General features: G+C 39.7%; 1 protein-coding gene across 28 annotated transcripts in view; it reads right to left on the bottom strand.

Annotated features, from left to right (window-relative positions):
* LOC100223410 (poly(rC)-binding protein 3) overlaps positions 1-16,012 on the bottom strand; it is a 499,051-nt gene extending 483,039 nt beyond the window's left edge. For 4 of the 28 annotated variants that reach the window (XM_072924400.1, XM_072924398.1, XM_072924401.1 and 1 more), the window contains exon 1: positions 15,456-16,008. The gene's annotated coding sequence lies outside the window, so the exon portion shown is untranslated. Of the gene's footprint in view, positions 1-15,455 lie in introns of all 28 variants that reach the window. The other 24 variants (XM_041714246.2, XM_072924407.1, XM_072924406.1 and 21 more) reach the window with 13 other exon arrangements.
* Between the last annotated feature and the right edge of the window lie 11,628 nt (positions 16,013-27,640).

The raw sequence follows: 27,640 nt of genomic DNA, 5'->3' as shown, positions 1-27,640 counted from the left end.
TAAAATTTGCTAAACTGGTAACAGAGTGTTCCAGCAGAAGTGAAAGAGTTAAACAGAAATCTTGTATAAATCAAATTTTGCAGGATTCACTCTGTTACAACAGATTGTGAAGCACTATTTTTTCCCACTCTTTCTGATACAAGCACCCTAGGCAAACTTTCTAATTAGAGCAGCAGATGTATGCAGTGCTATGTCTCTGTGAAGTTATTATGCCCAAACCAAATTTTGTCACCAGTAGCCAATAATTCGTTTGTCTAGTAAGGGCTTGAAGTGGCCGTATCAATTATTTAAAAACATACTAAGAAGAGGAATCCATTTAAAATCTTCTGGGAAGCCCAGTTATAAAACAGTGCATGCTCAAGTTTCATTCACAATATAGTCTTTTTAAAAATACAATATTACTAATTAAGGCTTAGTGCATTAGGCCATTAGTACTTGAGTGATTCATGACAGCATAATGATCTTGCTTATAATTTGTGCCTTAATTTATGGGATACTAAGAAAAAACAAAGGGAAAAAACCTAAGCAATTTGCAAAACTGAAACTCATCCAAAAACTGCTTGCAGTAATTTCTCCTGAAAAGTGACTTTACTGTGTGTAAGTGCTATGCTGGTAAGAAAATGCTTCCTATCAATAATTAAAGGATAATGAAAGTTTCATGTGTCAGAAGACATCCTCAAAACAGGACCAGAAAGACAAACATTCCTTTTCCTTCTGACCATCCACATTTTAAACCTCAAAATAACACCCTTCTCAAAGAAGCATTTTAAATATATTATTTAGTAAAATATATGACTGTTCAAAACTCACCAGAAGCTTTAATAACAATGTAAATTAGCACAATTCTAAGAAGAGTTGCAGCAAAAAACAAAGGTCTGCACAGTGCCAAGCATCCCTGAATGCCATGGTTAGCCATAAAGGATGTGGGTGGTAATCATGTCAGGGTTATGAACAAAAGCATTATAGAGAGGGTCTACAAGGTTCTGTTGATTGCAAGTCTCTTTGCTGTCTAAGAAGGTCCAGCCCTTGTCTGACCCCTCTAGTTGGAGTATGCCAAGGATCTGGAGCTGTCAAGGCTTGGAGCCCATCACAGACAGTCTTCATCTCCTCATCTGAACAGGCATACATCTGGAGGAATTTCTAGGGAGTGGATTGTATTTTGAGCTTCACATTCTCCTGGCAGATGTGGCTGACATCAGCGAATGTACACGAGAGTTACAAGAGATGAGAGGAGGAAGGCAAGAAGCACATTGCCAACAGTGTTTCAGGAAATATGTCTAAAAATAATAGTAATTCTGCTCTCTGATTTGAAATATCCACATCTAAGACTGACAAAGACAGAAGCTTAGCAGGATTTTTAGAGAGGTCTTTGGTGTAAAATCCTCTTTTATACTGCTGGAAGTCAGTGAGTGATGCTAGAATGGGATTTTCCAAGAAGTCTATGTTTTTGGACAGCTTATCCTCCTGCTTCCTCAATTCTAGCTGTTATTGCACTCCACTGTCATCACACTACGTGAGAGCACTTATGCTTACAGGCAAGAGGACCAAACAAGCAGCAGCATCCCCTGGGAGAAAACCAGTTCCTCTGCTGCCAAGAAGGCACCATCACCACAACTTTGCTGCTCTGCAAGTTTGCAAACTATCCTGCAAGTGATATCTGGTATGTGGGATCAAAACATCAGCTAAACAGCAGAAAGCTAACTTTTGAAACACATGGATAGGTCTGAATGAAGTTACTGTGAGCAAATTGCAGCCAGGACATTTGAAGGCAAGCCTGTCACATTGCTAAAACACTACTGAAGTGCAAACTCTGAATGATTCCAAATGGATGCTGAGCTTGGCATGAGGCCACTTACTGCAGGTGAGGAGGTATTTACTTAAAAAATGACTGAAGTAATTGTAGTCTGAAGAATTAACTAAACCTCTAACTAAACATATATTTTATGCTTTCCATTTTAAATGGTTTAATATTACAGAGCTACTCCTCTACATAGCATTTAGATGGCAGTTTAGACCAACGTCTGGATTGACGGAACAATTTATATAAAAAAACCCTCCATTTTGTGGCGACAAACATTCAATTCGGATTAAACTCTCTTGCTCAGCCTCCCTATTTCTGGCTATCAAATGGGCAAGGTAGGTCACAGTCTCCTATATCCAAAGGCCATAACTCTGGAGGGACTCAGAAGCCCTCTCATTCTCCAGTGTCTTATTACATGCATTAAAGTTAGAATTGTTGTGTGGCAAACTCACTCTCTTCTAACACTGAATATAAGGACTCCCTTTGATCTCCTGACCTTCCAATATAGTCACTGCCTGTCATCCCATGTCTTCGGCTACTCAGAGAACTTGAGTCTCCAATCCCCTCTCCACCTCTTCTCATGCATATAATTAATCTGTAACTACACTTGCTATTTTAAAAGTACAGCCTCATCTCGTGATAAGCTTATTTCACCACATTTTAAAACACAGGTAACCTTTGTGCAGTAAATTCAAAACTCTCTTCAGCAGGCTCTCTGTTTAGCTGGCAGTGGTACACAGGTACTCTTCGTAATGCAGTTGCAGCAATTAGGTCTGGAACTATCTGAAAATGCCACCTGTTTTTCAATACTTGACTACTTTGATCAATCTTTACTACGTAGAAGCTTGGCACACCGTTACAGGACACAGCTGGTATTTCCACGTTCTTGTACTCATCCAATTTTATTATGACTTGATTACTAAAAGTCAAGTTGAGAAAACCTTGGTTTATATCATCCCTCTCTGCTCCTCCTCCCCCCTATACTCCCCAGAAAACCTGAAAATCTCTGATTTTACTTTGCTTAGCTTCATCTCTATTGCCCTATCATATTTCCTTTTGGTTTTTTCTTTTTTTTCATTTTAGTTTCCCCTCTTGATTTATGGAAGACTAATATTTTCTAAAGAATGTAAGAATTAATTTGTAGTTAATGTAATTTTATTGATAAAAAGGTTGAATTTCTTGATTTACTTTGGTCATGTTAAAAACAATCCCAGAATAATGAGATGCCACCCACAGTCTGAAAACTCTTTCAACAAGGCTTCAGTAATAACTACAAACTATGGGCCCTATGCTGCACCATGAAATACAAAGCTCTTATAGGTACATTATTTGCTATGACACCTCTCCCTGATGTGCTGATTCTTACCATAGCAACAGCATGTGGGAAAAGAAATTTGAAATCAAAAAGCATCCGAATCATCCCAGGAAAACAGATCAAACACTGCCATGACATATAATTATTGTATTTTTTCCAGATCTAGAATTAATTTTTTAATTAAAAAATCGTGTGGATGTTTTGGTTTTTTTTTCTTTTTTTTTTTCTTTAATAACAGCAATGTAAGCAACACTTCTGTGTGCATTGCTGCATTCTTTTAAGCCAGCATAAACATCCTGGATTGTTGAACAGAATTAGTGCTAAGGACTCTAGGCTCCTTCCCAGCCCCAACTTTTGTGCATGCACACACTGGAAATCGTATTCCCCTACAAGGATTTTGAATCCCTTCCATGCCCAGGTCTGCAGGACAAATATGACTCAGAGCTGACTCCTACAAACACTCAAATGCGAAACTGAAGTCCTGCTAGGTTAAACGGGACAAATCCAATGAGGGAAGTTATTTGCACACATAGGTATACAGAAATCTTTATGCTGTGACACACACCCTTTTCCAGGAAGAGGACATCTATACCAGGATTAAAGGCGGCTCATTACTAATGGATTAATGCCTTGCAGATAACATGCATAGTCATTCTGCAGGCAAGGCAAATGTCAATGGCCTCAGGAGAAAGCTCAAAGGAGTTTTTGGTGTTGGGCAGCTGATGAGAGTTACAGTTCCAGCTGCTTCTTTCTCTGTGGAATTTTACTGTTTCTGATACTGCTTCTTGTGGTAATATTATAGCATTGACATAGCAGATACTACTTACAGTGGTATTTAAAAAATATCTGATGAATAGAACTGTATCTTATCCATCCATGTTAAATTTTCAACAGAAAAATAATGAAAAATAATATGCAAAGAAGTAGTTTCTTATAAATGAAAAATGAAATTAATCCATTTTAGGTAAACACTAACTACATGCAGAACATAGTAATGTATAAAATTGCTTAAAGCATTTTACACATAGAGGACTATGACTTTAAAGTTGTAAATTATGTAAAGCTTCGATGTCAAAAACTCCTTGGTTTTTGAAAAAGAACTGAAATAGAAAACTGAAAATATTGAGTATGTATATTATGAAATATTGTATATTTTACTTGGAAAGAACATAAAATGATCATCTAGTCCAAGTGCCTGACCAATTCAGGGCTGACCAAAAGTTCAAGCACATTATTGTCAAAATAACTCTTAAACACTGACAGGTTAGGGGCATCGATCACCTCTACAAGGAGCCTGTTCAAATGTTTGATCATCCTCTCAGTAAAGAAATGTTTCTTCATATCTTCATATCTAGTCTGAACCTTTGCTAGTACAGTTTTAAACCATTCCCATGTCTTATCACTGGGTACCCAGAAGAAGAGCTGAGCACCCCTCTCCTCATGTTCTCTCCTAAGGAACCTGTAGAAAGGCCATCCTTCAACTTCCTCTATTCCAAGCCCAAAGTCCTCAGCTGCTCCTCACAAGACACATGTTCCAGCTTTGTTGCCTTCATCTGGACACATTCAAGAACCTTGACATTTTTTTTAAACTGCAGGGCCCAGAACAGCACACAGTGCTCAGGGTGAGGGTATACCAACATTGGTACCCACAGCTCTTTGAAAGCTATTAGAAATAAATTCTTGAAACATAAAAATGCCAGCCACTTGAATTTCCTGTCTTCTATTTATATTATACTTCAAGGATCACAAATAAAAAATGCATCCTCCCTTTACCAGTAATTTTAAAACCAGAAGATGTGCTCAGAATCAAAAGTTAGTAATTTCTGGCTTCCCAAATGAAGTACTTATCAGTAACAAAGTGCCAAAGCTACATGAAATCCAATGCATTCTTGATTAAGAATATTAGATAGTCCAATATTAAAATAACTTTGCTTAGAGCATAATGGCTATTGCTTATTTGAAAGACTAGTGCTTAGAATATTGCATCTGTGTAAATGTTAAGAACTCAACTCTCACCAACAGAAATTTAATCCAAAGGGGAAACAGGACTTTTTTTCAAACTATAAACAAAGATTCTTTCTATTTTACTTGAACTATTTATAGTGAGAAACCAGAACTAAGCCAAATGAAAATGAGTCTGCAAAAAACCCCGTGGAGCGCTGCACACTGAAAGATCAAACCTCCCAAAAGAGAAATGTGGGTAAGGCTCTTGACATATCATTTGCACTCTGAAGGTCAATAGTGAAATCTGGTTTAAGGTTAGTCATCCATAAATGCAGAGCATGACCAGAAACCTACTGTGCCTTACTCTACAGCATCATCTATCCTCCACAAGAACTTAGGAGTCATCACTATAGCTGTCCTTTATCCAGAAAGAACTTTGCTTTTTAAGTCTAGCAGTGAGCAGGACTGCTCCACACTCTGAGTCAGTAAATATCTTACATTGAAGCGCAAATACAAGAGATCAAGTAGTACAAAAACAAAATAATAAAAGCAGGCCATGAACATATTTAAGGGGAAAAGAAACTAGAAAAGTGGAACAGACTCCAAATGGAGTATGGGAAGTAAAATCTCCCTAAATAGTTGTAAGAAGGAGTTTGATCAGTACATGAAAGGAATTGTATGACATCTTGGCTGCAAAAGCAAGGGACTGAACTGCATAACCCAGAAGAATCAGTCATATCTTCTTATGAGCATGCAATTCTCTATAGGTATGTTTAAAGGGAGAAAATAAAGTTTTAAAAAAATGTTATGAAAAAGCACCAGAACCCATAGAACACGATCAAAGCAAAATCTAAGATAATCATCTAGTGCTTATGATTTCTTAGACTTTCAAAATATTTTATTTAAGTAAGTTAGCTAAAATTTTTTAAAATACATCTTTTATTCCATTCTAGACAGCATGACATCATCTGCCTGCATTTTATTTCTCACAGGTCTGGGTAAACTGCTTTTTTCCAACACTCTCTTCTAAAGAATGGAATCCATAATGTGGTTCAGCATGTGTCTGTGTATTTCTGCATGATCAAATGTCCCCCTTTAATATTTTAAAACAAATCATTAAAAAGATAACCAGTAAGACCTATGAGCATTATATTTCATTTATTACAAAACATATTCTAATCTTTTCCTACTTTTCTCGGAAGGCATTTTATTCTGAATTTACTTTTATCCTTCTATATAGTTTCTTCTTATTGCAAGAAAAGCTTGGATCGTGCATTACCATTTAAAAGTAAACATAACACATTCTGTACATGTATGGCACACTGCAGGTGCAGCTCTGAGATAAACGGGGTAGAAAAATGTTTTGTTTGGGAGCCATAAACACTAGGTTAATAAAAAGTCAGTATGGAATATGCTGGGGGCCTCTGATGGAGATGCACATTAAGGATGTGAGATGGAAGCCTGAAGCTTTCATCAGGACTGCTGAGCACTGGACTCTGTCATTCATGACACAAGGAGGTGAAATAAGCCCCAGGTCACAGGCACTGCTCTGCTCAACCAGGGTCATGAAGCACAGGGTAGTTGCTTGTAAGGAGTAGGGAAAATGCCCTGCTTGATCAGTAATTAAAGACTGCATCAGCAGGTGTGCCCATGAATTAAATACAAAGACAAGATAAATATTCTCTTTTTGTGACTTTTAAATGCTTTATTTTGACTCTTAGATGTTTTTAACTTCTTTTTTTCCTCTGCATACAGCCATTTTAACTGCTCAATCTAAGTACTGTCCCAGGTGACTTCTTCCTTCCATTGTGTTAGCACTCCATGTCTTCCTAACCAGACTCTCTTCTAAATAATTTATAACTCACAATCTCACCAGGACTCTCAGACCAAGAGCACAGATCCATCGTCAGCCTAAGTCAATTTTATGCTGCCTTTTCCTGCCTTCCCTCCACTGTGCCTTGAGGCAGCTGTAGTGTTAATATGAGCAGTTAGTCAGACAGATCAAGGACCTGACTGGGCTAAATTTTTATTTTCTTATATTACCAGTATCAGCACACTATTCAGAGGAAAGAAGGAGGATTGTGCAGGACTCCCTCTACAGAAACAGCTGGAATTAGACCAACTTAAGCTGATCTTGAAATGATACTTTAAACTGACAGTGTACAGCTCCCTTTCAGCCTGCAATTTCACCTTCTAACATTAGTTGTGCTTTCTTCCAATCCAGCCTCAAATCTCTGATATTTGTTACGTGCCTTTTATCTCACATTCTGTTAAATCTTATTAATCCCATCGCAGAGCAATGCTTTTCCCTCTTCCATCCTCTCTTAAAGACTCCCTCACACTTACTGTTTTTAAAATTTTTGCTTATGCAGGTACTTTGTTAGCCTTTTGTTTAATAATTTCTTTGGTTCCATATATTCTACTATCCCTGATTCTGCCTCACATTGCTTTTACCTCTAGGCTGCACTTGTATGTGTCTCACACACAAGCAAAATCTGCATGAGAGTGAAAATTTAGAAGTTGCTTTTAAGATTTCTGCCTTGAAGATCAAGCGTGAGTTTGCCTTTGCAATACATACTGGAAAGATCTCACAGGAGTGAAGGATCTGATATTATCCATATGGCACTGCAGATTTCACCTTCAAACTCGAAAGAATCAAAATCCTCCTCTTCCCAGATTCTTCCGTATTGCCAGGCAGGAGAATTCTGCCAATCCCAAATGCTAACACAGGCACCTTTCCCCACTCAAAATGCAGTTTTAAAACTAAGCTAGTCGCTAGGAACAGTCACATTTACAATTCTTTTCTAGTCTCTACCCCACATTACCACTGAAAACTAACTGTAAAAAAAGAGAAGAAAAATAAATTTCCTTCTCCTGGTCTTTTATTTTGCTATTACTGCTGCTTAATATTTTGTGCACTACAAAACCCAAGGATGGGGGTTGCTGAGATGACTAAGTAGTTGATGCCTGTGACCCAGAAACATAGAATGGTTTGGGTCAGAAGGGACCTTTAAGATCATCTAGTTTTAATTCCTGTGCCATGGGCAGGGATGCCCTTTAGTAGATCAGGTTGCCCAAAGACCCATCCAACCTGGATTCAAACACTTCCAAGGGTGGAGCATCCACAACTTCTATGCATAACCCACTCCAATGCCTCACCAATATCTCATCTCTGACATGTAAAGAGTAACCAATGAAGTATACTCCTGCTTCTAGAATTCATAAAATATTTTTATATTAGGTGAAAATCTAAATACAGACAAATTAATTTCTTGCACATAGATAGACAACCAGAAACATACATCTAAAAGATTGTATTTTTTATCATATAGAATTAATATATTTAAAATATTCCTATATCTAATATATGCTTTATTTAGACCTCAGATTTTAGAAAGAACTCCCAATTTATTTCATCCTGTGATGGAATCAAGCAGTGTCGTGTTGCAAAAATCAAATGAAAGTGCCAAGGAATTTTGGTTTAGTTATGCAGACTGCCTGAAACACGAGCCATCTCATATAAGATAAGATTCTCTGAAGTAACAATAATAGATACTTCACACCTTCCCCGTTTTCAGTGTTCTACCAGCCTGTTTGGAGTCTCTCACTTAGGCAAGAAATCCTACTGAAGTCAAGTAATTATTTAACACAAATAGGAATTTCTGAATTTAGCCATAACTCTGCTATCCCGTTTTACAGGTAGGAACAGCATGTTCAGTGCCACTTTAGGAGATGTTTCTAAGACCTGCAATGAGAACTCCTGAGACACTGACCATGCCTCTGTAATGGATAAGTGAAAGCTAAGACTTAACTTTGAACTTCCATACTTTTATAGATTAAGTTGTTCTCCATTCAATATTATATGGCAAAATGTACAAACCTTTTCAAAAGGCACACAAATGAAAGAGAACACACTTCTCCACTGATATCACAACAGGAGAAGGAACCACTCCCAACCTTATTTAAACACAAGTATTTACATTTGCTAAGTCCTACCCTTCTGTTCCTGTTACAGCCTCAGCTGGGTTATACAAATTTGAAACCTGATGTGCACTGAGGTGTGCCTGGAAAGTGGCTATCACAGGGTTTGGAACCATATGATCTTTAACATCATTTTTAATCCCAAGTCATTCTATGGTTCTATGATTCTACAAAATTTCCTTAAGTTTCTGCACCACTGATAAACACTCAGATTTTGTCCAGCAAGGAAGTCCAAAGAAGCTTGGGAATACATCAAGTACATCATGGCCAAGTAATTGTCTTCTTCAGAAAGACAGGCTTTTTTTTTTTTGTCCTGAAGGGTTTTCTAAGCCCACCTCAGGATCGTATTTCCTTCCCAGTTCATGTTCCCTGTCTTTCACCACATTGTCTTAGAATACTGGTGTACTCAAGGTTACTGAGGCAGCCATAATGACCTAAAGATATTGCCTGAAACTGCTCAGGTTGGCTTGTAGATGTTTTATGAATTCACCAGGTGAAAGAATGGCAATGGTATGACTGGTAAGAGAATCATACAGTCATGGTGCTTTATTCTACTAGAGCTTAAGGAACTCTACCACCTTGATTTGCATAACATCTTAAATTTTGATTGCAGATTAAACAATATTTCTGGGAGTTCCAGATGCCTCATTATAAAATATACTGTAATATGTAACATGCCAGTAGGTTTGAAACAGACTATACCGCCATATACACATGCTGGTTTTAACTGGGATAGAACTAATCTTCTTCACAGGTGCCAGTATGGGGCTGGGGTTTGGATTCTTCCTGGAAACAGTGTTGATAACACAGGGATATTTTCATTACTGCTGGTCAGTGCTTGCACAATGTCAAGGCCTTTCCTGCTTCTCACCCCATGCCATCAGTGAGGAGGCTGAAGAAGCTTCACAAGAAGCTGGGAGGGGACACAGCAGGGACAGCTGACCTCAACCGAACCAAGAGATATTCCTTAGCATATGCCATCATGTGCAGCATATACAGCTGGGAAAAGAAGGAAGGGGAGGGATGTTCAGAATGATGGTGTTTGTCTTCCCAAGTCACTGTTACAGCAGACAGGTTTTCCTGGGGATGACTGAACACCTGCTTGTCCAGAGGAAGCAATGAAAGAATTCCTCATTTTGTGTTTCTTGTGTGTGTGGTTTTTACTTTACCTGTTAAACTGTCTTTGGCTCAACCCATGAGTTTTTCCTCTTACTGTTTGGATTCTCTATCCCATCCTGCTGGTGGGCCAGTGAGCAAGTGGCTTTGTGGAGCTTAGTTGCCATCTGGGGTTAAACCACAACATGTCACTTATATTAATGAAATTTTATATTAACTACTATTAAATAAGAGGAGTAAGTTCTCATCAGACTTCTGGGGTTGGCCCTAAGACTTTGCTATAAAACTAACTACTTTTTAAAATGCACACAAAAGAGCCTGTCAAAATTATTAATAATAAATCCTTCTGCAACTATTTTTCAGTAAACCAAGAGCCGAATTGTAATCAAGAAATATATAGTCCTGAGCCATACACAACTCAAAAGGCCAAATGAATTAACTTATTATGTATTTTTTCTGTCATTTACAGAAGACAAGCATTTTGCTTCCTAGGATTAAGTATTCACAGCATCTAAATATATCTAATGCATAGATGACAAAGTCAGATGTTGCAAGATCCATAATCAAAACTATTGGAGTCATACTCCTTGTTAAAAGCCTTGCTGGCTAGCAGGAATCAATAGTGCATTATGTATATCGCCCTATAAACAAAATTTAAGTTTTGTCACGGATACAATGGCAGTGCTGGAACAGGTAACCATATACCAGCATGGAGTTGCAGCAGTGGATTGAGTAGGAGGAACTGCCTCACCCCACTTTAATCTGAAATTACTTGGGCTGCATCTAGCAGATTCTTTGGGACATGAGTGATCACTGGGACTTACAGTAAAACTCATTCAAAAAAATGCATTCCCTTTGAATTGTGTTTAAAAATGTGTCTCTCCTCATGAGACATGAAATATCATATTTATATCAAGCAAATTCTGGACATTTTAGTTCTGATGCCAGAGCTCTTCTTGCATTTGGTTGGAATTGGTGGAGGAGTTACTCCGTGTTGTCCAAAATTACCAATAATATTCTTTTCCCTTTCCTACAAACACTTTCTGCACACAAAAAACCTCCAGCCTATGCTGGCAAGCAGAGTATAATAGCTGGATGCAAATCCAGAGAAAACTGGAGGAAATAAAAACATATCACAAAGAAACACTGTAGCTGGAGACCCCTCTCTAGAATTACTTTTCACTTGACCTCCTACAAACAGTTGTCATCAGAGAGCTGTGTTAGCTCTCTGTAATTAAGTCTTCTCTAATAAAGGGAAAACCAAGCAGTCTGATGAAGGCAAACCATAAGACGGAGGAGTTTATACTGTTAAGGGTGAGGGAGCGCTTTGCTCTCTTAGCTCTGAACAACTCAGCCATTGCAGCACCAGATCATTAGACCCCTCTCTGCTTTCCAGAGAGCCACCCTTTTCCTTTCCCTGCCATGCCTGAGCACTTGTTACCTCTGACACTCATCCACATGCACCAAGACTGGGAAGGGACCTGCTAGTAGATCTGTTCAGCATCTGGTTCTTCAGAGTAACACATTTCCCAGGGGGAAAATATTAGTTTTCTTCTATCCATAAGCAAGTACAACAGAAGAAAAATACCTATTTTATTATAAAGACTGTATTTCCAGCAGACAAAATGCAAGTAAATAGTCATCTTTGCTTAAGGTTACATCATTCATCAAAACACCTTAAATTACAAATATACACTTGGATGGAAATACATACAAATCTAGTATTTTAAACTAGTAAAGAAAGAGATCTCTAAAGAGAAAAAATGGATTAATATTTTCAGATCCTACTGATTTTTAATGTATATTGTAATTGCATTCTGTGTGGATACAGATAAAACAACTGCGCCCCAGCCCCAAGATTACAAGGCAACCCTGTGATAGTTCTCATTTACTTTGTTAAAAATCTAAGAAGATCCATCATGAATACAGTTTCCTTGATAAGTATACCCAAATGAAACAGCAACTTGGCCTTGTAACAAAATTTCACTGAACCTGAGGAGTAGTTGTAATTTAGGATAAGACAAAATAGACGTGTTCTTCTTTTGTGGAACCACCAGGTCTACAGAATAAAAACTCCTTTGACTAAGCATCTTAGACTGACATTGCAGAATAACAAGGTGCAATAATACAAGAAAATAATTTCTGTTGGTTAGCAGTGGAGAGAAATCCCACCTTACTTTCATAGCAATAAGGTCCACAAAGTTGGAGTGACTTCTGAACGCTCAATTACTTTGTTTATAGAAGTCCACAGCTTTAAGACTTGTTTCAAAAACAAAACAAACAAACAAAATAGGCTTTAGAAGTGAATAAATCCAAAGTTTGATGCCATATCCAAGTCTCAAAATATAAGTTAAAGAGATATTTAATCTAGGTTAGTACATTACAGAATAAGCTAAGTGTTGGCGTTACAGAATAAGCTGTGTTGGTGTGCTGTCACTCATGCCAGTGGGAACAACCCCCAGTTCAAACTCAACATTAACCTCACTTCAACACTGTCATACCCAGCTGAAAGCACTCCTGTCTTTCAGTTGTCATAAAAAAGTCCCAAACACATGACTTGCTCTTTTTGTGTACAAACATTCAAACATTCTTTTTTTTTTTTTTTTTTTTTTTTTTTTTTTTACCAACAGCTAAGCAACCAACTAAAGGTTCCTAGTGTAGATTTTGAAGTGAGCACTGCTTTTCCAGAAACAATTAAAGGACACTGGGAGAATCCTCTTTAAAAGCGCATGAGAAAAACAATGTTAAGAGTTTTCCATTTCCTGATATATTTTAGTGTTGCTCTTTTAAAAGACAATATCTACCTGTAAATATACAATATGCACCCAAAATAAAATCTAAACAAAATGAGATCTGCTGTCAATAGTATCCTTTGGAAATACCCTAATTCCTGACATGGTTAGATAAAAAATCATGAAGAGTGCTGACCACAGGTAAACCCCGGTGACTTCAGTAGGAGTAGTGGATATTTCAACCTCCTGTGGATCAAAACAAGGTGGCACAATTTTTATCTACAGAACAAGAACTGTTCTCTGCTACATGTGATTTTAACAGCAAACTCTATCAAATCAGAAAAATTGTATCACACTGCAGTGCTTACCAAGAAAATATGTTTAGCCAGCAGTCAGGGTTCAGCAGAACCGCAGATGACAAGCTAACATGCATCATCCATATTTATTTATCTAAACTGCACTGTGCTCATTTTCCATCCCTTTTTCTTACCCTGTATCCCTTCAAGAATGATGTACACAGCACATCAGGTGTCTCTCCCCTCACAGCTATCAAGCATTAGGAATGTCACATCTCACTCAAAGCATGCTTCCCACTTTCACAATCAGCCAGCCACAGCAGAAAAAAAAAAATCCAAGGCAAACTTGTGTAAAATATTTTAATTTAGGCTAACAAGAAATGATAAAATGTCTCTTGATAGCACAAGACTACTTCCATGACTGCTCATTTTTACTGAGTGTTATCTATGCAGTATATGGAAAGACAGGATATTTTGGAATTGCATTAACCAGACAGGAAACAATAATGTTCCTGTATCCATGAAGGCCTCCAAACACAGATTACAACAACCATTTTAGTTAATTTGTAAGCTTTTAGATACAAAAATTATTCAACCTGTTAGAAAACCAAGTATACCAAGTTCTCTTTCATGTACTTTATATCAATTAGATTTTATAATTAAATTCAAGTCTCACAGCCAGACAAGTGTTAATTCTTTTGAGCTAATAGCTGAAACTCCGTAGCATTGTAAAACCAGCTTTCCTTACAAGTTCTAAAGCAAAATCACTGCTTGTTTTGAAACAAACAAGAGAGATGTGAAAAATCCATGAAAAAGAACTAGAGGCTGTTAGTTTGCTTCATATTAAGTGACACTTTGCAAATGGCACCCTGCAAGTTATGCCTTAACACCTTGTTAAAATGCAACTAAAATCTATATTTACCCTGCTTCACACACATAGGTAAAATACATAATTGAAGGAACACCAAAAGACTTTTGGGAAATCCATGAAACATATAAATTACTTGATTGCCTCTGAATAATAAATCGTTCCCCAGCAGATTTATAATAGACTGTTTTACTGTAAAAACACATTTCTGCCATCAATAGGCACAGTTTACTGAAGAATGAAAAACAATCTAAAACAACTTTGGAATTGGGAAGTAAGCTGGACTCCAGCTGGCTGACCAAACTAATAATGTTTCATCTCTCTTTTTCTCACTGAACACTAATATGTGACATCAAATGATCCATTTACTCTGGATCACAACTGTATTCTCCCCACTCATCTCTGGAATAACACTGTCTTGGGCTGCTGGAGGAACAGAAATGCTATCCTTTCACATTAGCTGTAAAGTTTTCCTTTTCTGCACTCCTCTACTGAGAAGCCAGGCAAGGAATGGGAGCCATCACCTTGAAGGTGCCAGTAATGATCTATGGAAAGATATTCTGGAGCACAAGGGACTGAACTCTGGAGAGCTCTGTAGCTTTCCTGCATCCCTGACCAGCTTGTCCCTCAGCAGCCTCTGCTGTGCTCCTTGCTCTATGCACAGGGACTGTTTGGTAGCTTTAACACTCATCATCCCAGGAACACGAAATACAAATGCACTTTGCACACGCACCCACACACTCGCTCACTCTCAAGACACACGTGCACACACACAGAGCTCCCTTGGCACAACATGCAATTCATTCCAAGTCCCCTGTGTATTGCTTCAAAACAGAAACCAAGCACACACACTGAAGGGAAAAAAAACAAAAAAAACAAAAAACCAAAAAAACAACAAACCAAAAAAAACCCCTAACCAGCCACCACCAAATCCCAACCAACCATCCCACCAAAATATTTAAAAAACCAAAAGAAGTAAACACAGCTAGGAGGAGGGAATGAGGAAGGGAGTGGGGGGTAGGACGAAGGAAAAAGGAGAAGCTTGCTTTTTTTTTTTTCCCTGCTGTTGCTGTGGCTCCCAAGCATGCAGCGCTAAGGAAGAGTAGTTCCCCACTTTCATCAGCTAGCTACATCCTTGGGATAAAAGGGAGCAGTCCGGAATGATGCTGAGGCTGCAGAAGGCAAAATAAGGCTTTGCCTGACTCCCCGTGAAATTCTCTCCTCCACATCCCCTCCTCCCTAAAACCTGCCCTAAATGGGGAGGGGGGGGGGGACAAACAAACAAATAAAAAAAGAAACCGAAATACCAAAAAACAGGCAAAACAAAACAAAAAAAAAAAAAGAAAAAAAAGAAAAAAAAAACAACACACAAGGAAAAAAGTGATGAAAAGACACAACTCACCTTAACAAGGGGTGTTGGATGGGGTCAGAGAGGAGGAAGGGTATAAAAAGATCTATTTTTAGCAGAGGTTGTGATAGTATTGAAACACACAGACACAGGGTTTGGAAGCAGGGAGAAGAGTATAAAAAATGAGGGGAAGAGAAATTATCAAGAACGTATAAGTCAGTCTGGCAGGAGAGAGTAGAATCCCCAATAAAAAAATTAAAAAAAAAAAGAAAAGAAAAAATAAATTTAAAAAAACCCCAAAAAACAACCACCAAATGCCGAGAGGAGAAGGAGGGAGAGCGTGGCGGTGCCGGGGTTGTGTTTTGTTTCTCTTCGCTGGGGGCGGGCGGAGGCGGCGGGGCGGGGGTGTGGGGGGTGTTCGCGCTTTCGGCGCGGGGCCCCTCGCTGCCTCCCGGCGGGGCTGCCGCGGCCCGAGCCTGCTCCCGGCGGCTCCGGGCGGCCGCGCTCGCTCCTCGCCCGGCTCCGGCGGCTGCGGCGGGCGCGGCGCTCCCGCGGCTCGCTGGGGCTCTGCAGCCGCGTTCACGCCGCCGCCGCTCGGCCACCCCCGCGCCCGCGCTCCCGCCGCCGCCGCCCGCGGGCGCCCCCCGCCGCCAGCGCCGCGGCCGGGGCGCGGGCGGCTCCGCGGGCCGGGACGGCGGCGGGGCGGGGGCTCTCCGGGGGCGGCCGTGCGCGCTGCCAGCCGCGCCGGCGCTGCCGCGGAGCCGCTGCCGCGGTCCCTGCCCGCGGTGTCCGTGCGGGACCCGCGCTCGCCCTCCGGGGTCCCACGGCAGCCGGCGGGGAAGGGGAGCTCAAGGCTGGGAAGCGAAAGTTGGGCATGCTGAAAGGCAGCCGGCGTTTTGGAGCTGAACGCTGCTATCAGCGGCACATCGACGTCGCTCGGCGTCGTTGGGGAGAGCATCAGTAACAAGCCGGGAGGCTGAGAACTGCACTTATTCGTATCAAAAGTAGCAAAACCGCGTTCAGCCGTGCCTTTAACACAGATGCGTGGCTCACAGAGAGCGGCGCCAGCAGGTGATTTTCCTTCCTGGTCCAAATGGAAGCCACTCGCAGCATTCTGCTGATGAGGACCATCGGCGGGTCACATTTATCTCAAACAGCTGACAAAATCCAGAAACCATTTACGTGTTACTGAAGGAAGATTTTTACCCGACTTGTCACCCTCAGGAGTACTTGCTGACTAAAAATAAATCCTGTTAAAGTTGCTTTTAAGCAGATAAATATAAAAAACTTTGGACACCTTTTTTGCATTTTCATTGCTTAGACTGAAAGAAGTAAAAAAAAACAAAAAAGAAAAAAATGGAGAATTTAAGTGCAGAGTAATGAATGAGCTTTTAAAAGTACTTTATTTCTATCTACAGTGCTATTAGCAACTGCAAGTAAATATGTCTGTTTATGACTTGTGATTTTGAATTGGCATTGTCCCATAAATGATGAGAGCAAATGCAGGCCAAGCTGTTGGATCCACAACCTGCTACTGATGTACAAGCTGTGCTTCAGCGCCACTGTTGCACTGAGATAAGCATATGTAGTAAATAGAAGGATATGCTCCAGTGTGCAAACTCTGTAAGTGTACATACTTACTCCCTAAGTACATATAGTAAATAGATGTAGTAAATAGTAAAAGGGTATGTTCCAGGATGTAAACTGATGCTAAGAAAGATGCTTACTCAGACTAGTGTTGGCTATTGATAGCTGGCAGTAGATAAAGGTATCTGAAACGAGTGCTGTGGAGGTACCGAGGTATAAAATGGTTGCTCCTAAGCACTGTCCTCGGTACCCATGGAGAGGACGTGACTCGAACCAGCTGCCAGTGGGGGCTCTGCAGGCAGCCTTGATGAGCAGATCATGGTGGCCAAATGATCGGTAGCCAAACCATCAGCAAGGGATGTGGAGTGCCTAATTTTATTTGCCGTTCAGCATGGCTCTGGCCTCACAGGTGCCTTTGGAGCACTCCCACAGGGGCTCTCGGGGATACAGTAGTTACTTCTGTGCTCTGGCTTACCACTCGCTATCAGCTGAAGTAGAGGGGAAGGTAAAATATTTTGAACCCAAGTCTTGGTTAGAACCAGAACATCCTTGCTAAATTAAATAGAAAAAAATACATCCTCAGAAAGAAACAAAAATTAATTATTATTTATTTTAATTATTTTTTCCCTCCAGATTAAAGTTGCTTTCTCTGGGTTTACAGGACAGAGGAACTGGAAGAATCATGAACTTTCCAAATCTCTCATATGAAGTAGAAATAAAATAAGAGCCAGTAGTTCCTTAAGTGAGCTTCTCACAGGAATCAGAGGAAGAAGATCCTCTTATGTCTTGTTGCAGGCTCAATTTCTTCCCATTTCTTCTCCAGTTTCTTCTTGAACCAAATTGTTCAGCAGTATAAAAGATGAACCCAAGAGTTTACAGAGTTTGGATCATGTCTCCCTTTCTTAAGAAACTAAATATATACAGAATTATTCCTAGCCACACTAAGGGGCGTAAAGACATTGGAAATAAACTTTGTGCTACTTTGGGTCTTGATTTCTGCAGTAACTAAGTTGAGAAAACATTTTATACGTTAAAGTGAGGGTAATGTTTTATACATTATGCTAGTAAATATTTTCTTTAATTTCAGTTCATTTTCAAGAAACTGTATCTCAGCATGCATTTACATGAACTCTCATTGGTTTTTAATATTCATGAATCATCTTGCACTGTTACAAAAGCATCAGTTTACTGTAAACCACAGGTCCATTCAGTATTCAGTGCGAGGCTCTGACCATTACCAGTTCCCTTAGCTGCTCTATGCCCAGCAATATCAGGGTAGTAGTTACTGTCAATTATAGTTCCGTGTCCCTACTGACTTTCCCAAATTGGCACAGAACTATTATTTTTTATTCCAATTAAAAACAAAACAAAAAAACCTAAAACAAAACCCCCTTTTGATGAATGGCTTTATAGCTGAATGATGAAAAGCACACACACTGGTGGTGTTCAGGAACACCCAAATATAAAATGTTCAAATGCCAGCATATCTTTGTAAAATGTACGTTTCAGTTTCCATGTCAGAGGATCTGCATATTTAATGTCTGATTTGCAAGCATAACTTGGCACTCAAGTCTTTTGCATGCTGGGAAACAGTTTTACAGCTTAAACATACATTTAAGTGACAAAGGTTAAAATCAGAGATTTTTTTATTATCTATAGAGCTCCTGTAGAAATTCTCTTTTCCAGAAGACAGTATATCTGCATTAGAGATAATTGTCTAAATTGCTCAAATAACCCAAAGGTAGTCAGAAAGGTTATTACTGAGAGAACAAGACAGAACATCTAAAATGACACAAACAAAATCCTTCCTCACAGGTCATTATATTGCTTTAGGGTGTCACTGTTGCTGCGAACAGTTACTGCCAGGGAGCTTTTCTCTGGTTTTCATTCGTGCTGTCCAGAGGAAGACAGACTTTCTGTTTTGTTCATTATGAAACACACAAATCTTGTATGCTGACAGAGCAAAGCAGAGAGATAAAAACTTCAGTTTGGGTGCTGTTTTTTATGTCCTTATACTGCTGAGATGTATGAACCAGGCCACCATGACCCCTTGTCAGTCAGCAGTACCATTAGTAGAAATTTGATCTTCTGCGGGGTAGACCCAGCCACAAAGCACCTTGCCTCCATTCAACCTGTTGTAGATGTCTGCAGATCTCCACTGCTGTCAGTACCGTCCCATCAAAGCTGTGCTGCAGCCAACATGAGATGACCCTGTGGTGCAGGCTTACCTTGACTACTGCGTGTGATTCTGGCTCCACCTTTTAAGAAGGATGCAAAGGTCCTGGAATGCAATCAGAGGAGGGCAACAAAGCTGGTGAAGGAGCTGGAACACATGTCCTGTGAGGAGCAGCTGAAGATTTCAGGTTTGTTTAGTTTGGAGAAAAGAAGGCTGAGGGGAAACCTCAGTCTCTACAGCTTCCTCAGGAAGGGACATAGGGAGGGAGGTGCTCAGCTCTTCTCCTGGGTACCCAGTTACAGAAGACATGGGAATGGTTCAAAACTGTGTCAAAGGAGGTTTAGACTGGAAAACAGGAATAATTTCTTTACTGAGAAGGTGGTCAAACACTGGAACAGGCTTCTAGTAGGGGTGGGCAATGCTCCAAGCCTGTCAATGTTTAAGAGGTATTTTGACAATGTCCTTAATAACATGCTTTAACTTTTGGTCATCCTTCAACTGTTCAGGCAGTTGGACAACATGGTCATTGTAGGTCCCTTTAAAATGAAATTTTCTCTCCTTCCCTTCCCTTCCCTTCCCTTCCCTTCCCTTCCCTTCCCTTCCCTTCCCTTCCCTTCCCTTCCCTTCCCTTCCCTTCCCTTCCCTTCCCTTCCCTTCCCTTTCCCTTTCCCTTTCCCTTTCCCTTTCCCTTTCCCTTTCCCTTTCCCTTTCCCTTTCCCTTTCCCTTTCCCTTTCCCTTTCCCTTTCCCTTTCCCTTTCCCTTTCCCTTTCCCTGCAGATACTTGTTTTATCAGTGTAAGTTAGAAAATTAATTTCAGGCCAATAAGTAGATTTTTTAAAAATAATATTATTGCACATAAATTGAAATATATATATATATATATATTTATTGTTTCTGTCAGTTTGGGATTCTCTGACTGTCCCTGATGTTTACACTTTTGTCTGCTTCACCTGAATATGGTAAGGTCTGTCAGTTATGCCCAGGTGTGATAACCACTTCACAGATTATGGACATTCTTGGGAAGTTTTCACAGAGCATGTCAAAAACCTTAATTTAATGCACACTCTCAAATTTAGTGTGGATGTGCAAGCAATACTACTTGAAATGATTGGGAAGTCCCCAGAGATCACAGATATGCCAATTACTTTACACTATACCCTTTAAGAAATCACCTCTGTGTTACCTGTTACCATTATGTGTCAGGGGTATAGCCTTGTGACTTTACTTTTTCTTATACAACACAATAGAAACTTGAGTTCCTTGGGTTTTACTAGTAAGATTTATTGCATTTGTGAAAGAAGGTATTTCTCAAGCAAGCGATGTTAGAATTCTGAAAATGAAATCAGAAATGAAACTAGTCCAGTCTAGTCTTAGATCACCAACCTGAATAGTCTTACAATTTTATAGTTTATTGATTGTTTTGTTAAAATTTTTAAGCAGTTTGCCAATTATCATCAAAGGCTTCTTTTAATCTAACCTACATGTCATTAAAATGATAAACATTCTTAACATTGTGTAGTGTTGAGTGAGTTGTTTGCTATTTGATTGCAGTTTGATTCAAGTGACAGCAATTTTAAATATCTAACTACATATTAATAGAAATATGACATGCATTTTCATATTTTTGCTCTAAAATTATTAGCATTGTGATAGATCTGGATACGATTTTACATAATTTGAATTAACATAAACCAGGCTAATAATGAGCACTTGGGAGCAAATCTTTTGTTCCAGACTGAGACAGAGCAGTTGAGCTGGAACTTGAGCAGACAAATGATGGAGTTATGGAGGGAAATCCCTTCTTCTTCAGCAGAGAAGGAGCTGCTATCTTAAGTTCTGTATTAATATGAAAGCTTCTACCCACTATCAGAGAAAATGCCTATTTTACGATCACTAGTCCAGAGTCACGGCTGTATTTGAGTGTCTGCTTCCTGTCAAAACTGCTTAAACTGTTAAGGATTACTTGTGATGCTTTGGCTTGTACGCGGTTTTGTGGAGGGTTGTCACACCTAAACTTTCAATATTCATTTATACTGCTGTCCCATCAGTCCTTTCTAGGACAAATTGGTAAATATGTGTCTCTAGATGATGGTGATGAGCACTTCCAGCCCCTGTACTCCCACCAATTAATTGCTTTTTGTTATTGAGTAATAGTCTATTTCCTGCATCCTTCCAAGGATGTCACACAGACCAAGCCTATTGGACTTGTGTGAAAGTTGTATTACTCCTGTTCACTTTTTATGTTACAACAGGTATGTCGCAAAGCGATTTAAGAGATTTGTCTCCCATCACTGAACATACTTCTTCCAGAAAACAATCAACAAGTTCTCAAAATTACTTTCCATTTCAATGATTTATTAAACAACAATTGCATTTCAGAAAGTGAGTAATAGAATCAAAAATGTCTTGGTTTGGGAGGGACCTTAAACGTCATCCATTTCCCACCTTCCTGCCATGAGCAGGGACAACTTTCACCAGATCAGGTAGCTCAGAGCCCCATCCAACCTGGCTTTGCTAGCACCCTGTCCTTCTAACATTTGCATGCCATCCCAGAGCTTGCCAGGGACAAGCTTCAGTTCTCCTCTCCCATCACAACTAGTTTAAAGCTCTGCCAATGAGCCCCACTTGTTGTGGAGCAAAGACTCTGCTCCCTCGCTGAGAAGGGTGAGTTCCAGATGATGCCAGCACGCCCAGTGCTGAGCAACCCATCCCATTGTCAAAAGCCACAACATTTTGGTGGTGACAACAGCTATGGAGATGTGTTAATAGGCTCAGTCCATCCGTTGCTTCCAATGTCTCTGCCTTCAATTGGAAGTATTGAGGGAAAAATAACTTGTGTCCTAGATTGCCTTGGCAACAGTCCAAAGGCCCTGAAGTCCTTTTTGATCTTTCTTGGACTATATGTTGCTACTTCATCATCCTCTGTGTGGCAGAGCAATAATGGGTAGTAGTCTGAGGACTGCACTGGGCTAGGAAGCTTCCTGGTGAAGTCCTTAATCCCAGTCCTATGGAGGCAGCAGAGCTCCCTGTGGGTTTGGCCTGGTCAGCATATTCCCTCCATTCCTCTTAGGATGGAATCACCTACAACTATTTCAACCCACCTTTTTGTATTCTTGGAAGTGGTTGTCATGAGGTGGGTTAACCTTTCTGATTGTGGTGACCCCTCTGATGTAACAGGACATTCATCCTCTTCCTCCTTTGGCTGGCCTTCCATGCACAAAGCCTCATACATTTTGTGCCAAGGCACCTGGGGAGTGAGGTGAGTGAAGAAGGATTTCACTTACCACCCAGAGTGAATGTGGGCCATCCTCCATGCAGTCCTTTCTTTACAACTTCTACCTTCTCCTTGCTGGGGGATGAAGAAAGGATCACAGACCACCAGTTGATTACTTGATTACACCAGTTTATCTCTCTTTTTGATTCTCTAATATTCCTTAACCTTTCTACCTCATACTGTAACTGTAACCAGGCTCAGCAAGTCATACACCTGGTCACATTTGACACAACAGCTAGTCCAGTGAAAGGCTCAGGTACTCCCTACAGCCTGAAACCTGAATGGCTCCATGTTTTTCTTGGAGCTGTGCCTGGGTCGCTACATACATCCTTGGCTTGCCCTGCCAGCACAAAGTACTGCACTGTGCCCTGGATAATGCACCACACTCTGTTTACCATAAGCTTCAGAGCATGCTTCTTGTTTTGGCACCTGGCACCATACACACAAGGCTGACCTCTACAGAGGATCAGAATGACACTAGCTCTTCCCCCATACTATTAGCTTATTTATTAAACTTTTGTAGGCTATCTGTTCTGACTTACCAGTAATTCTTATCTGACCTAGAAGATTACTGACATGTTCATTCATTTTAAAAGGAGACTAGAATGGATTTCTCATTTGGCTGTCAGTCCATGTTCTTCATTTGTCAGAAAAAAAGTCAAAGCCTTCTCTTTATTTGTCAAATCTGTCTTTCCTATCATATACAGTGAGTCAGTGATTACAACTCATCTCAGGTACTTATAGCAAATACATTGTGAACAGTAAGAATGAGATTGCTTGACTTTACAGTGCATGTACATAGCTCATAGCATGTGGCTATGCTACAGGACACCACTGGCAAGATCTAGCCAGTAAAATAGAACAGCAAAATATAGAAGAGTCTTGCTCCACTCACAGCTGTGGAAGCTTTGTCTGTTTGGTCTTGTTTGTCTCTGATGCTTGTGACAGAAAGACATGAAATCTCCCTCTTCTGCTGTTGTGCATGTAAAAAAGCATCAGCAGGATTCCCTTAAGAAAGAAGCTGAATCCTTTGAAATTCCAGTAAGCTTCTCAAATTTCTTGTATCCCAAGGATATTAATCACTCAGTATCATAGAATCAATCACAGCATGGTTGGTATTCAAAAAGGCCTCTGGAAATCATCTAGTCCAACCCCTGCAGGTTCACCTAGAACAGGTTACACAGGATTGCATCCAGGTTTTGAGTTTCTCCAGAAAATGAGTCTTCACAACTTCTCTTGGCAGCCTGTTCCAGTGCCCTGTCACTATCACAGTAGTTTTTCTCCATACTCAGATGGAACTTCCTGTATTTCAATTTGTGGCCATTGCCCCATGTGCCCATTGTCCTGTCACTGGGCATCGCTGAAAGAAAGTCTGGCCCCATCCTCTTGACACATGTCCTTAAGATATTTGTGTGTATTGACAAGATCACTTCTCAGTCATCTCTTCTCCAGATTAAACAGGCCCAGCTACTCAGCCTTTTCTCCTCATCAAAGAGATTCTCTAGTTCTGTAATCTTCAGACTCTGGATCTCATCTCATAACATCCAAGTAAATTGAACAAAGCAAGACTAGAATTCATTGTCAGGTTCAAACAAAAATCCAGATCATCAGTGTGAAATCAATCCACAAGTCAGGGACAAGATCAAGTCCAGTGATTTCTGGGCACATCCATTGTGACAGAGGAGATCTGAGATTAAGCTGGAAATTCAGACGGCAAATCTCCTGAAGCATAGCCAAGAAAGGGATTAAGATCTTAAAAAGCCTATGTGTCCATGAGCAGTGGTGTGAGTCAAGGCCCCTGATAAGGCTGGTTAGTAGCCAGTAAGGCTTATTAATGCATTCAGAGGCAAGAGATGTTGGTGAAGTGATGGTGAAAGGAACAAGGGAATTATCTCTGCTCCCTTCTTTGAGTGTTTTTATGCTGACGGGAGGGACCACAGAAAAAGAGAGGAGATGCAAACTAGGTGTGCAGCAATAAGCCAGTTTAAAAATAAGAAAGAGAGGAGGATGGAGGGGACGGGTGATTACAAACTAGAGAGAAAGGAAACAAAACCAACCTGTGTGAGAACTGGAAAGAGAAGAGAAAGGATGGAACAAAAGAGTAAGGAGGAAAATCCATAAGCATAATGCAGCTATAGAATAATAACACTTCTATGGAAGTAAGTTGAAAAGCTTGAGTATATGTGTTTATTCTACCTATTTTTGTGGCAGCTGGAGCTTTGCCGTTATGACTGTGCCAAAAAGGGAAGACATCTTACTAAGTCATTATATTTCATCTCTTTGTTCTCTCCTTCAAGTTGCCATCATTTTTACTGTTACATCTTATTCTGCTCTGATGAAAGTGTCTCTACTTGCCATGGGTGTCTGTAGGATTTCCTATGAAGATGTCTATTTTTCCCTTTGTTTCTACTTTCTGTTTCCCAGCTTCTGTCTGTGCCCTGACCTGTGCCAAAGTAGCATTGGGTCCACGGCTGACCCCATTTTCCTCTCTTTCCTTAGGTATGTATTTAGTTCACTGCTTATTAGGAAGGGACTATTGACTTTCAGCGAATCAGAATTTGAATTTGCAGCAATGTGAGCGCAGATTTACACCAGGAAAGCTTAGATCAGATCATCATTAGTTGTGTCTAGCATTTTTTCAAACCATGTCAAAAATGCTTCTTTCACCTAAATTATACCACTTCCAATTTCATGTATCTTCAGCCCTTTCATTATCAGTTCTTCTGATATTTCTCTGTCAACTCAGATTTTCTTGCTGTCATTTTCCTCTTGCTTCCTAATCACAGATTTAGGCACAGTTCTCATTGTCCTTGTAAACCTTGGACTGATGAGCAATTTCACAAAATGAGAATCAAATGCAATATCATTTTATACTTTCCCATTCAGAAGTATATTTTAAGATAAATGTAAATTCCTATTACTTTGTTGTGTTAAAATGTTCCACAGACCTTTAATATTTCACAGTTTTACCTTTTTCATGTTTCATGGTCTAAATTCAATTAATGAACAGAATATAGGGAAAAAAATAGAAAACTTATCTTTTACAACAGTTGTAGCTCTGATTCTTTTTGCACTGGATTTTACTTCCTGCTTTCAAAATAACTGAACCACAGCGTGAATGAAAATGTTACTTACCAGGACAAGTGAAGTGAAAATATAAAAGAGAATAAGAAATATTTCAATGGAACTCAATTGTTGTATAGTTATATTGTAGACAGTAGCTTCTGACTTATTTGGAAAGAGATAGCTATCTGTGAATTAATCAGAGTCAATTCAACTGTATTAAGTGTAGTTTACCCTTATGCTTATAAATCTGGCCCATAATCCAATTTACTCTCACTTTTATATTTAAATTCATGCATGATCTGACAGATTTGATAATCTCAGTTAATGCAATTAATTTCTCCTTTGAGAAAATAATGCATGAAGTATCAGATTTATTGAACTGACCTATATAGTTTAAATCAAGTCTAATGTAAAGGTTGTCAGGAAAAAAAATGCCTTTTTATTTTTTAAACAGGCATGTAGAAGGTGTATTACTATTGCTGGTATGCAATAACGTGATCAGACAAGATGTAGTCCTTTAGTATGGAAACGGGAGGCCCATACTCAACTTACTTTATTTTTAATAAGAGGAAATTATATTTATTATTTAAAATTATTAAATATTGAGTGTTGAGCAGGGAATTGCAAAATTAATTGAATTAGTGCATGTATTCATTTGTATTATATGATTATGTCAACTAGGAAGAAGCAGACTCCTGTGAATAATTTGATTCTTCTGTATTTTTGCTTCAACCAACAACTGAAATAGTTTGTTTCCCATTTGACATATCAAATCCCATCAATATTTCAAGAATGTTTTCATCCTGAGCCCCATTTTACAAGAACCTTTATTAATCAATCTGACCTCCTTGAAGAGGTTTTTTACTGGCACTCAATACCAGCTCTTTGGTGATTCCTGAGCACAAACATGCCTCAGGCAGATGAATCAAAAGTCCAGTGTCCCTTGAGACAGGGATTGTCCTCGATCATTTAGGAGTGCTTCCAAGCTTGTCCCAAACTTATTTCACCCTGGCCCTGAGCCTGGGGCTTCTCCAGTCCAGGGTGACAGGGGATGGGCGAGGAGCTGCAGCCACCAGCAGCAGTGGTGAATGCTCCCATTTTGCTTCAGGCAAGTTCAGCTGGGTTAGTGTAAACAGTTTAAATACATTTTCTCTTCTGTGAGGTATACCCTGTAAACTTCTCCTCCTCCAGATTACTGCCTGTAGCAACCTCTGACAAGGAGGCATTGCCTCACAGGGAGGGCTAGTGAGAGGCAGATCCCTCCTTCCATGCTAAAGAGGGGTCTAAAGTTTAAGTTTGGTGATGACAAGTGAATTCAGATTGGTGCAGTGCAGTTGTGCAAACTTCTGAATAGCATGGAATGGCTCCTACTCCCCTTACCTTAAATTGTACTAGGATTACTGAATCTGCCCTGTGGGATTTTGAGCAGATTAAGAGATGATAAGGAGCAGGAAGCTCAACAGAGTCTCAAAATTACTGCAGATAAAGATAAACCATAATCAGCATTTAAGCTACCAAATTTAGTAAAACTTCGAAAATGGAATTGCCATTCTAGCTTGCCTTTAGTCCTTTCTCAGCAAGTAGTAGGGGTATTCTTTTCCCTTGCTCTGTGAGGGGTAATAAAAAAGAGATGTTAGTTATCTCCTTTTTTTGGGAAAAGCAGTGGTGGCAGAACATCAAAAGCTTCTGAGAACATGCAACACCTCGGACTTGAATTGCAGTGTGAAAATTTCTTATGTGGAATAATTCTTCTTGAATTTTCTGAATATATACATGAAAGCTATTACAGGAAGCGGAAGGAGGGAAGCCATGAGGAAGCAATAGAGACAAACTGATTTGAAGGTTAAGGCACATTTTTCTGTGAGGTTTCCATGCCTTTCCTTTCCCATAGGAAATGTATTAGTGGTGTCAACGGAGAGAGTAGTATTTGAGGTGAAGCTGTTTTACTACTTTAAACAGCACCACCAAAAAGCATAGATCTGAGGAGTATTGTGTTCCATCTGAAAATATATTAATATATACAGAAAAAGATGCATTTTGGAAGAGATTGTGTGAATGGGAGAAAAACACAGAGGAGTTTATGACTGATGTAAGACTGTAGAGCTAGGCTTGCAATTTTCAGTACATGTATCTTG

This window comes from Taeniopygia guttata, chromosome 2 (assembly GCF_048771995.1).
Source record: "Taeniopygia guttata chromosome 2, bTaeGut7.mat, whole genome shotgun sequence".
NCBI classification, from domain to species: Eukaryota; Metazoa; Chordata; class Aves; order Passeriformes; family Estrildidae; genus Taeniopygia; species Taeniopygia guttata.
The sequence above is the reverse complement of the archived record's forward strand: the minus strand, read 5'-3'. Positions and strand labels throughout refer to the sequence as shown.